A 12,409-nucleotide genomic window follows, 5' to 3' on the forward strand; every position below is an offset into this window, starting at 1 on the left:
TCCTTAATTTCTCTTTCAGATTTTTCATCATTAGTGTATAGGAATGCAAGAGATTTCTGTGCATTAATTTTGTATCCTGCTACTGTACCAAATTCATTGATTAGCTCTAGTAGTTTTCTGGTAGCATCATTAGGATTCTCTATGTATAGTATCATGTCATCTGCAAACAGTGACAGTTTTAATTCTTCTTTTCCAATTTGGATTCCTTTTATTTCATTTTCTTCTCTGATTGCTGTAGCTAAAACTTCCAAGACTGTGTTGAATAATATTGGTGAGAGTGGACAACCTTGTTTTGTTCCTGATCTTAGAGGAAATGGTTTCAGTTTTTCACCATTGAGAATGATGTTGGCTGTGGGTTTATCATATATAGCCTTTATTCTGTTGAGGTAAGTTCCCTCCATGCTTACTTTCTGGAGGGTTTTTATCATAAATGGGTGTTGAATTTTGTCAAAAGCTTTTTCTGCATTTATTTAGATGATCATATGGTTTTTATCCTTCAGTTTGTTAATATGGTTTATCACATTGATTGATTTGTGTGTAGTGAAGAATCCTTGCGTTCCTGGGTTAAACCCCACTTGATCATGGTGTATGATCCTTTTAATGTGCTGTTGGATTCTGTTTGCTAGTATTTTGTTGAGGATTTTTGCATGTATGTTCATCAGTGATATTGGCCTGTAGTTTTCTTTCTTTGTGACATCTTTGTCTTGTTTTGGTATCAGGGTGATGGTGGCCTCGTAGAATGAGTTTGGGAGTGTTCCTCTCTCTGTTATATTTTGGAAGAGTCTGAGAAGGATAGGTGTTAGCTCTTCTCTAAATGTTTGATAGAATTCGCCTGTGAAGTCATCTGGTTCTGGACTTTTGTTTGTTGGAAGATTTTTAATCACAGTCTCAATTTCAGTGCTTGTGATTGGTCTGTTCATATTTTCTATTTCTTCCTGGTTCAGTCTTGGAAAGTTATACCTTTCTAAGAATTTGTCCATTTCTTCCAGGTTGTCCATTTTATTGGCAGAGAGTTGCTTGCAGTAATCTCTCATGGTCCTTTGTATTTCTGCAGTGTCAGTTGTTACTTCTCCTTTTTCATTTCTAATTCTATTGATTTGAGTCTTCTCCCTTTTTTTCTTGATGAGTCTGGCTAATGGTTTATCAATTTTGTTTATCTTCTCAAAGAACCAGTTTTTAGTTTTATTGATCTTTGCTATTGTTTCCTTCATTTCTTTTTCATTTACTTCTGATCTGATCTTTATGATTTCTTTCCTTCTGCTAACTTCGGGGGTTTTTTGTTCTTCTTTCTCTAATTGCTTTAGGTGTAAGGTTAGGTTGTTTATTTGTGATGCTTCTTGTTTCTTGAGGTAGGATTGTATTGCTGTAAACTTCCCTCTTTGAACTGCTTTTGCTGCATCCCATAGGTTTTTTTTTTTTTTTTCACACACACACACTGTATTTTATTTTTACAAGAGATAAATAGACTGACACGAAGCATTGTACATGGATGACCACAACAAAAGCAACAATGATTGCAATTTCCAAACCTGAAACACACTCATACTATGTCATAATATTGACATTCAGTCCAGTAATCCTCCACTGTAACAGCTCCTTTACTTTGCAGTGAAAATTGATTTGTATATTCTTTGCCTCTGAGTCCTTGTGGGATTTTTTTTTTTTAATTCAGACAGAAAGTCACAAAAATTATACTCATCCTCATCAGTTCACTCAGTCCCATGTAATTAAATTTTTTTTTTCATCTTGATCTTTTGTTAGCACTTTTTTGAGTTCATCAGTTTTTCATTAGAGTTCTGAAAATGCTTATTCATTCAGTTCAACAGTACAGTCAGTTACCAGAAACCTGTACTTGTCAGAGTCTCTTCCATGAATTTCTTGAAGATGAAACCCTTTAATAGGACCATATTTGCAAAAGCATCAGAGTACACCCAGAACTGTCTGTAAATGAGAAAAGACTTAAAAATGACCACAGTTAAAGATTTGATGAAAGTTCATAATAATGCAGTTGACAAGAAAATTAGTTATTTCTGAGATATACATTTTAAAGTAATAACTAGGATTATTACTTATAACATTATACCAGAACATATAAGATTTTTAGAAATTTCATGTAATGTCTGAAACATTTATATTAACATATTTCCATACATATTTCCATACAAATACAAATATAAGATTTTTAGAAATTTCATGTAATGTCTGAAACATTTATATTAACATATTTCCATACAAATAACCCAATGAAAGTTTAATATTAGTTGTTTTGTTTGTTTGTTTTTTTATACTGCAGGTTCTTATTAGGCATCAATTTTACACAGATCAGTGTATACATGTCAATCCCAATCGCCCAATTCAGCACACCACCATCCCCACCCCACCACAGTTTTCCCCCCTTGGTGTCCATATGTCCATTCTCTACATCTGTGTCTCAAATTCTGCCCTGCTCCCATAGGTTTTGAGTCATTGTGTTTTCATTGTCATTTGGTTCTAGGTATTTTTTGATTTCCTCTTTGATTTCTTCAGTGATCTCTTGGTTATTTAGTAGCGTATTGTTTAGCCTCCATGTGTTTGTATTTTTTACAGATTTTTTCCTGTAATTGATATCTAGTCTCATAGCATTGTGGTCAGAAAAGGTACTTGATACAATTTCAATTTTCTTAAATTTACTAAGGCTTGATTTGTGACCCAAGATATGATCTATCCTGGAGAATGTTCCATGAGCACTTGAGAAGAAAGTGTATTCTGTTATTTTTGGATGGAATGTCCTATAAATATCAATTAAGTCCATCTTGTTTAGTGTATCATTTAAGGTTTGTGTTACCTTATTTATTTTTATTTTGGATGATATGTCCATTGGTGAAAGTGGGGTGTTAAAGTCCCCTACTATGATTGTGTTACTGTCAATTTCCCCTTTTATGGCTGTTAGCATTTGCCTTATGTATTGAGGTGCTCCTATATTGGGTGCATAAATATTTACAATTGTTATATCTTCTTCTTGGATTGATCCCTTGATCATTATGTAGTGTCCTTCTTTGTCTCTTGTAATAGTCTTTATTTTAAAGTCTATTTTGTCTGATAAGTGAATTGCTATTCCAGCTTTCTTTTGATTCCCATTTGCATGGAATATCTTTTTCCATCCCCTCACTTTCAGTCTGTATGTGTCCCTAGGTCTGACATAATACAGTTTTTGTATGATCCCATGCAGACTGAATTTCTTTCAATTCATTTTTTCTGATGCTGACACCATATTTACATTCTAAAATAGTAAATGGCACGCAGACACTATTAGTTAACACACTGTCCTCCATTGTAAATAAAATGTATTCACACACAGCCATCTGCATTGATTATATCATAGAGAGTATGGTATAAATGATTGCTCACCCATTTGTATATAAATATCTGGGTTTACATTATAAGTGTGTTTATCTACCCCAAAACATGTATATCCATACATACACAGTGGAAAGGTTGGGCTTGCTTCTGTGACCTCTATCAGGACCAACCAGAGGGCAGGGGGCGCTAGCCGGGGGTCTGAGCATACTCCTGATCGCCTCCACCACAGGAAACAAGTCCCAGATTGGATTCCGTCTATTATGGGATTCTATTTTCTTATCTTAAGCCAGCCTCTTGTTACATGTGTTTGCTTCCTAGTGCTGGATAGACTCACAAACACAAAAATATAAACACAGTAAAGTAAAACTTGACTGCAATTATTTATTTTTATGGACCTGTGTATAAATTTCTATGAGTATTTATAATTAGTTTCAATCCAAATAGCCAAGAACCCTTCCCTTATAATAAATATAGTAAAGTCCTGTCATATCTCTAATGCACATTTCTGAGAATAAGAAGTGTTTGTTTGACAATGCCGTAAGAAATAGGTCAAAGATAGACTAAATCACGGAAACCAGCTTACCTGACAGAGTGTTATGGTTTACCCCAGGAAAACTGTATGAAAATACCAAGTCATTTGTCATAATGTTTTTCTAATAGTTGAAACCAAAGATGGCAAGACTTCACGTTTGCACCCAATTTTAGAGCAGGTAGGTCAAGTAGACTTGATTTTACATGAGACTCCAAAAGCTTATGGTGTATTTTTTTTAAATATTTATCTTCCTTTCTTCTAACACAATGAAAAAGCCTTTTGCTTTCTCCACAGTAATCAGAACATGAAATATTAGCTAGTGTTCCAGATGTAACCCATGGGATTTCTTAGCATGTGTCTGTAAGACTCTCAGGAATTCTGCACAAACGTTGGAAAATCTCATGCTGTCAAAGTCATTAAAAAAGAAGAAGACAGATGGTTCTTCGGCTTGCAGGCGATTTTGTGTGTTCAGGACAAGTTCAACAGGATTTTAAGTAACAAATAACTGTCCAGCCACATTCTGGTTTAGAAAAAGTAAGTCTGGCTTTTATTCCACTTGCCCTTACCCGCCTCCCCCTGGTGAGAATATTTGGCATTTTTCATTTTAAGATACCAAAACTTGAAAAAAGTTTACTTTGCTCTGTCATCATGTCTTAAATTCTCATCATTGTTGACATGGGAAGGCAGCATAGCATGGTGGTTAGGAGTTTGAGCTCTGGGGTGGACAGAGTTCAAGCCCTTGACAATTAACCGTTCTGTGCCTGTTTCCCTGTTGTTTATCACGGGCGACAGTGACAACATTTACTTCATAAACGTTTTGTGAGGAGATGGTACTTGGAAAATAGTGCCTGGTACCTAGAAAGCAATCAGGCATGTTTCCATGTCTCTATGAATTCTGTGTGTTTGTACATACAGGCACAAAGCCCTATTTTCGCTAGGTTTATTGTTCTTTAATAATGTGGTTTAGAGTAAATAGAAGACTACTTTAACCTCATCTATTTGAATTGTTCCCTTGAATGGTTCTTTACTCTGAGACCCAGTGTCTTGTTTCTTACTTAAAGCAAATGTGTCCAAGGAACAAGTGGGGTCATAATGGATTGAACTTTGCCCTTAGGAATGAGCCACTTAAGATTTCTTGGTACTTTTTACCACACTGGAGACTGGATACATCTTTTGCTTCACCACAGTGTCATTGTTTGGAGGGAGAAAAATAATAGAGTTAATAACTCAGCCATTGTGAATAAGGTGATGTTGCCATGCAAAATCATGTTTTGTCCTACCCTCACACAGTATTAGCAATGACAAGCTATGTGAGTGTGTGTTAGAAATGAGCTGCAATGACTTGCTGTATCAAAAACTACCAATAAAACAGGAGTAATAACAGAAATAAGCTGCTTTTTCCTATTTTTCAAACACCAAATAGAGAATGATCTTGAAAAACTAGATCCTACAGACAAGGTGACTGAACCTCCCATATTCACAGGGGATAATTAGGAGGATAATGGAGGTGATCCTATTGTATTCAAAGAGGTAGCTCTTTATGGGTCTTTCCCGAATTGGGTTTGAAGGCAAGCTTTTTTTAGCAGTCCACTCACAAAAAAAAAAAAAACCTCACAGGTCAAAGGAGCCTTTTCTATTTTCTATTATCTGTAGTAATTACAGTGGAAGTTTTCTACTTCATGTTTTCATGTTTCCATTTTCTAAAGAACAAGGAGGATTTGGAGCAGCTAAGACATGAAAAGCGTATTGATTTTAGTAGTACCTCAAGTCCACTGCACAAGAAGCCCATTTTCAGAGCTTCGTTTCATCTTTTGTACTTACTTTTTGAAATGGAAACATACAACCACAAATTCTATCTTCAATGGAACAAAATAAGAGATATGATGGAAGATTTTGCTAAAAAGTTTAAGCCCCAAATACCTTTTAACCATTATCATACCTGCCAGATTTCTAAGTAACATTGCCAAGCACTCTGCTGTGGGCGTGACTCACAGCTCCCTCACACTTTCCCTGTACACAAGGACCAGAAGGAATTTATATCGCTCAGAAACTAGGCAGGGGTTGCGGGGAGGAGGAAGAGTCTGTATTTTCCTTATGAGGTCATCCAAAGTTGAATCATATACATTTATAGTAATGTTTCTAAAAGTCAAAGATGCTCCAAAGATAAGTTTTAAAATTCTAATAAAATAAGCCATAATAGCCAATTTTTACTTGCATGTAAAATATCATGGAATGCAGATAATAATCATTTCCTCGTGAGTCTCCCCATATTTGCAACGCTTCCCAGTTTTGAAACGTTCTCAATCATAATGCAATAGAAAAGGACATTTCTTGGAATAGCTTATATCTGGGTATTAGAATAGACCATTAAATTAAAATATTTTATTTAAAATGGTGTAAAACTAACATATTCAGAGACATGGCTAGAAATGTAGTAACAAAAACCAACATAACAGTGCAATTATTGAAGCCAGTACTTGGATTTAACTGTAATTTTAAAATCCAGGTTGGTTAATCATTTGGTTTCTTTTGAGCAATTAGGATACAACCTTTGATGCAGCTGAAGTGCAGATCCCAACTCAGTTGTCTTAGCCTGTGCTCCCCTCAAAAAAATTGGGATGTATCAACGACACGAGCCTTCCCAAAAGTTCCCCTGTTTCAAGATTCACTTTGTAAGATTATTCTGAAGATGATCTTTAAGAAGTTTTCAGAAACATCTTATTTGAATTATGTTCCTAGCTTAACATTTTCTTTCTTATCATTTGAAAACAATTCTGGTGATTTTCCTTTAAACTTTGCATACCTTTTAGTGGTTTACTAAGGCAAAGTTTTGCGTGGTTTCTGCCACAATGGAAAAATGAGGTTAAGGCACATTTACATTTTCATAAAAACAAAACCAACACATTCTACACAGACTGTTATTGCTTACTCCAAAATCAAGATTTTCTGGCATAGGTTGTAATTCTTTAGAAGATTCCTCAGTTGAAACAAAAGCTTCTGTAGCAACAGAAGATTACAAACTTCCCTTGGTGTCTTACATATTTACAATTATTTTAATATTATACTACAAATTTCTTATTTTATAACTAATATATATTCTTAATTAAAATATAATTTAAAATAATGACATTTCAGAGACTGAAGTGAAAATCTTTCTAAAGTTATACCCACTCAAAAAAATAAAACCTTGGGATTTTGTGGCCATTTCTGTGCATTTAAGTAGCCATATGGTGTTGATTTGTGAAAAACAGAATCAAGGAATTCAAAGGAAAAGTTGCCATATGAAATGATCACATTTTTTATTTTTATTTATTTATTTATTTGGCCGCACCGCGCGGCTTGTGGGATCTTAGTTCCCCAACCAGGGATTGAACCCGAGCCCTTGGCAGTGAAAGCTCAGAGTCCTAACCACTGGACCACCAGGGAGTTCCCAATCACATTTTTTAGAAAAGAAATTAGATAAACAATGTTTTTAGGTCTCAAAATATTTGCAGAGATTGCAAAAGTTTCACATTTTGACCTTTTATTAGGTGCATACCCATTAAGCATCATTATGGGGTTTTCTGAGAATAAACTCCTTTATCATTATATAATACCCTTCTTTATCCCTGACCATGTTCTTCGTCCTGAAGTATGGTCGTCTGCAATTAATATAGCTACTCCAGTCTTCTTTTGATTACTGTTATCATGATGTCTTTCTCCATTTCTTTACCTTTAACTAATTTTTGTCTTTAAATTTTAAGTGGGTTTCTCATAGACAATGTTGGGTCATGTTTGTCTAACCACCTCTGCCTTTTAATTGGTATATTTAGACGGTTCACATTTAAAATGAATATTGGTGTACTTGGATTGATATCTACCCTGTATGTGACATGCTACATCTATCTGGTGGGATTTTTAGACATAAGGCCCAGGAAAGTGTAGGGGAGCCCCAAGAGTGAGGCCCCTGGATGGCTCTCTCATTCACGCTAGTCCACTCTTCACCTCCACCACGTGGTCGCAGTTGCCATTTAAAGTGTTCTTGTTGGTTTATGGCTCCAGCAGTCTTTGCTCCAGGTCAGCTGATCTCAGCTCAGACCCTCTCTATTTGCCTCTCACTGTGAGCTCAGTTCTCTGATGGGCCCAACTGTATAATATTGATAAGTCATTTATGAATGTCTAAATGCCTAATGTCCACAGAACAGTAGTGACTCTGGCTGTCTGAAACTTTGCTAAAAAATATTATAAAAGCATACTAATAATTTAAAATGCTAAGACTATACACATTAAGAGACATAATTTTCATGCTGTTTAGTGACCCCATATCCTGTAACCAATTCAAAAGAAGCATTATTAAATATCAATATTAAAAATGCACAAATGCAAAAATATTTTATAACATTTTAACATAATAAAAATCAGGAAAAAATGATTGTTCAATAATATAAAATAGTAAAGGAAATTATCTTTATTAAGTAGGATGTTATTTAAAATGATAGTTAAGAAATTAAGATGGTTAAGAAGATATAATCATGATATAAGAATAGGCAAAATGTTTACATAAGACCAAATCAACAAAAATGAGCATATTTGTTCCCGTAGTTAAATACATATTAACAATGTTTGTGTAATGGTGAGCAAATTATGAGTCTTTTTTTTCTATTTTGTCTCATATCAAAATTTTATTTAAATCATAATAAAAATTACGCTTAAAAGCAAAACAAAATTAACTGTCATTAATACATTTATGAGTGAAAACTGGTAATTTATATGTAAGAGTCTTATTATAGTTACCACAAATCACCATTATTTAATACTTTGCAGCAGTGGAACTAGAGAAAATGCAAAAGATAATCTAACTACCAAGACATTTAGAGAGAGGAAAAAAAAATCTTTTTTCTCTTCCTGTAAACTTGTGATAATGTTTCCATGTGAACTTATTTTTGTAAATGTGCTAAATAAATGCAGTGTTAAAATAAACCATATAAGTCTTTGCTTTAAAAGAAAAAGAATTTTTCGTCATTGATCCCTCTAGTAGTACATGCATTCTATTAATGTCTATTCAGTGAACTCGATACAGCAGAAAAAGAGAGAGAGGAAGAAGGGAGGGACGGAAGGAAAGAATATCTATTTATTAGTTTATTACTATTTTTTTCTTTGGCCGTACTGCATGGCTTGTGGAATCTTAGTTCCCCGACCAGGGATTGAACCCGGGCCACGGAAGTAACAGTGCCGAGTACTAACCACTAGACCGCCAGGGAAGTCCCTACATTTTCAAATGTCTTTAATAGAGTGTCTCCATAATTCTGTAAAAAATATGTGACCGTCAAGCCTGCAGATATATTTTAGTCTATGTTCATTCATAAATATTTATACCAATCAAGACTAGCAAATTTTTCACGATTTCCAAGCCACATTAAAGGTTTTATTATTTTTTAAAAAGAGGTTTATTATTTAAATAATACATAACCTTAAAGATGCAAAAATGTTATTTAATGTTTTACTAAAATCTTAAATGTTAAGGAATATTATATAACGCATTCCTTTCCACTTAATTGACTTGTGGACAAAGAATGCTGCGTAACATTTCAGTAAACAAAGGATGTTGTGCGCATGAAGCCATCAGCCACTGCAGGCCTCCTCCACCCCCCGGCCCCCCACCCCCAGGGAAACTCAGGATAGAGCAAAGCAGGATATGGCCCTAGATAGTTAAAATGCATATCAAAGGAATGATTTCAATAAGCCCAGACTCTTGCATCTTCCCATACTTAGAAAAGTACTAAAATCTTTAACTTGAGATGTCTGTTTTTGTGGTTAGCAGTAACCTTTTGATGGTCACCACATTGGTTTTTTTTCAGCCTCCCTTACCTCTTCAGAACAGTCCTCAGAACTATCTGAGAGGCTGCATCCCAAGCTTAAATCCTCAGTAAGTCCACTGAATGAAACATAATTCTCAACTTTTAGCTTGTGCATTTCTTTTTCAGGCGACGGGCTCATAAACTTAACAAATGAGTAGATGATAAAGATATCTACAAAGATATTACTTCTTTCTCAAATGAATGAGTATTTAAAAGAATATCACAAATATTGTCTCCTGAGATAGTTCTTAAGTCTATTCCGTGGTAGGCAAAAGGAAGATTCTTCCAGAAAGAAGGATAGTAGTACGTGAGATACGTAAAGAAAAAAATCTGATACAGAAGTTTGAGTAGGGAATTCAGTATTGTGGTTAATGGAAAATCCCGTTGGTGACAAAAAAGTGAGGTCAGGTCAATCAGAGGCAACAATGAGTCTCCTAATTCACTTCTTGTTTTCCAATAGGCAGCGTGCCGTTGCTTGTGTTTGGCTAATACACAGCAAGCAGCAATGTTCTCTAACAATCACATTTGAATTTATCAGCAGATAATAAGAAATGTGAAAATATGAAGCATATTTCATGTGATGAAGTGCTATCATAATCCTAAACTACATTTCCGAAGAACAACACTGAGGTATACAAAAATATACCCAAGCTCTCCTTGTCGTTCAACATGGAACAGAACGTGTGCTCAACTCATTCTGAACAAATGTGTTTTTGGAGTTTTATGATATATGTATTTTAAGGTGTGTGTGTGTGTGTGTGTGTTTCTTTAGAATACAAGCTCCTAAAGCATTTTGCTTTCTTTTGCAAACTTTTTACAGTGGCTTCTTAAAATAGTTGTGTGTATAAAATTTGGATGCAAAAAATTACATAAATTAAAAGAAAAAAGAACAGCAGTTCCAGTTGTGCTCAGGGTTGTAGAGAGGAGCTAGAGGAAGATCACTTCCTTTGTTAAAAAGAACTCAGCAGGAATACATCCTCACCTGCAAATACATCCGCACCTGCAGACTGACCTCAGTTATACCCCAGGGAAGCTCTGGAGTGTGACTTGCTCCGTGGGGTTATCCTGCAAGCTATCCAGTCTCCAGACCCCCTCAGTCTTTTAGCTGTTGACCAGCTGGTTGCCTGAAGAAAGACTTGAGGGCATAACCCTCTGGGCAAGGTGACTCCTGTTTTAATGCATAGAACTGTGCTTGGCAGTTAATAAGTTCTGAATAAATATTTGTTAAGTGTTATTAACTATCTGCCTAGGTGTCCCTGGTTTACTCACGTTCAGTGCAGTCTGAAATGCACTCAGCTTTTCTTCTCAAATTCTGTTTGTACACTTCACTCCATCTTCATCTTACTATTACCTTCCCAGACACTGGAGCAAGAGATTTCTAAGTCAAATTTATATTACCTTCCCAGACACTGGAGCAAGAGATTTCTAAGTCAAATTTATTTATTACTTGCCTTTATTCACTCATAAATAATTCATTAATTCTACAAATATTGCTGCTAGGAGCTAAAGTAAGTGCTGGTGACACAGAGTCAAATAAAACACAGCCTCTGCTTTCAAAGATAATTGTTATCTAGTGAGAAAGAGAGACAAGTAAATCAAGATTTAAAGGACAAAGTGCCAAGTGGAATGGCAGGACAAAGACAGCGCAAGGCCGAGAGGGAGGGGAGTCCTAGGGAGGAGGGATGCTCACTTTTGAAAAAAAAGAAAAAATGTCGCCCACCATTTCAGTTCTACTGAGATCAAGCCATTAGCCACTTGCCCACGAACAGTGCATCTGGGAGGAATTTGTGCAGGAAAACAGAAAGCATTCTGTGCTTTGGTTTCCGGCCCCTAGATAGTTAATATATACGTCTAAGTTAAAATTTCAGTGACTGCAGATTCTTGCATCTTCTTGTACGTAGAAGAGCACTAAAATCCCTAACTTGAGATGTCTGTTCTTTGGGATTAGGAGTCACCTTTTGATGTTCATGTTTGTTTCCCAACCAAAAACGTCCTACATATCCAGGCTCCTCCCCTGCTTCTTTGGACAGTTCCTCAGAGCTCTTTGAGAGGCTGTCTCCTGGGCCATAGTCCTCAGTACAACACTGAATAAACTCAGCTCCCAGCCTTATGTTGTGCCTTTTCTTTCAGTCGACAGTCAGAATACGGAAGAGTGATGGGCGGGAGGCTGGAGGAATGAAGAATGGGGACAGGGCAGGGAGGCAGTGTACACAGAGCAGACAGGACTCAGTGTTGAGCGTGAGTAACACAGGGGCCGGCGTGGGGCCCAAAGGCCGGCAGTGGGGTGCAGGCGAGAGGAGGCGGCAAGGCCGCGGCCGACACCTTGTGGTGCAGCGAGCCGACCCGACAGGCACGCTTGCGGGAAGGTCCTTTCGTCTCTGTCCTTGAACGCTCTGGACAGTGGTTGAGGGATTTCGTACAGGGTTTAACATTGTGTGTATGTGCGTGTGCGTGTGCATGTGTGTGTGTGTGCGTGTGTGTGTGTGTACTATTATAAGGAGTTGGTTTCCCACTATGCCACAGTGGGAAAATCTTATCTAATTTTTGGTATGGTTTACATATCAATATTATGTTTACAGCAATTCTTTTACGTTCTGAACTAGCTCCAAATGGAAATGCAGGGCTAGCTAACATGTTCTAAGCACTGAGGATCCAGAAGCAAACAGGAACTGGTCCCTACCCTGGGGAACTCACAATCCAT

General features: G+C 36.3%; 2 long non-coding RNA genes across 2 annotated transcripts; one reads left to right on the top strand and one right to left on the bottom strand.

The window, feature by feature from the left end:
- The first annotated feature begins 1,033 nt into the window (after positions 1-1,033).
- LOC309616080 lies at positions 1,034-5,050 on the top strand. The gene is made up of 2 exons (XR_014237264.1): positions 1,034-1,406; positions 2,456-5,050. It is a non-coding gene; the product is annotated as an uncharacterized lncRNA (long non-coding RNA).
- A 1,314-nt stretch (positions 5,051-6,364) lies between these two features.
- LOC309616085 lies at positions 6,365-12,010 on the bottom strand. Its single transcript, XR_014237269.1, has 2 exons — positions 11,107-12,010; positions 6,365-11,059 (listed from the first exon to the last, which is right to left on the bottom strand). It is a non-coding gene; the product is annotated as an uncharacterized lncRNA (long non-coding RNA).
- Positions 12,011-12,409: the final 399 nt, after the last annotated feature.

This window comes from Balaenoptera borealis (genome assembly GCF_965194805.1).
Source record: "Balaenoptera borealis genome assembly, chromosome: 18".
Classification (NCBI taxonomy): domain Eukaryota; kingdom Metazoa; phylum Chordata; class Mammalia; order Artiodactyla; family Balaenopteridae; genus Balaenoptera; species Balaenoptera borealis.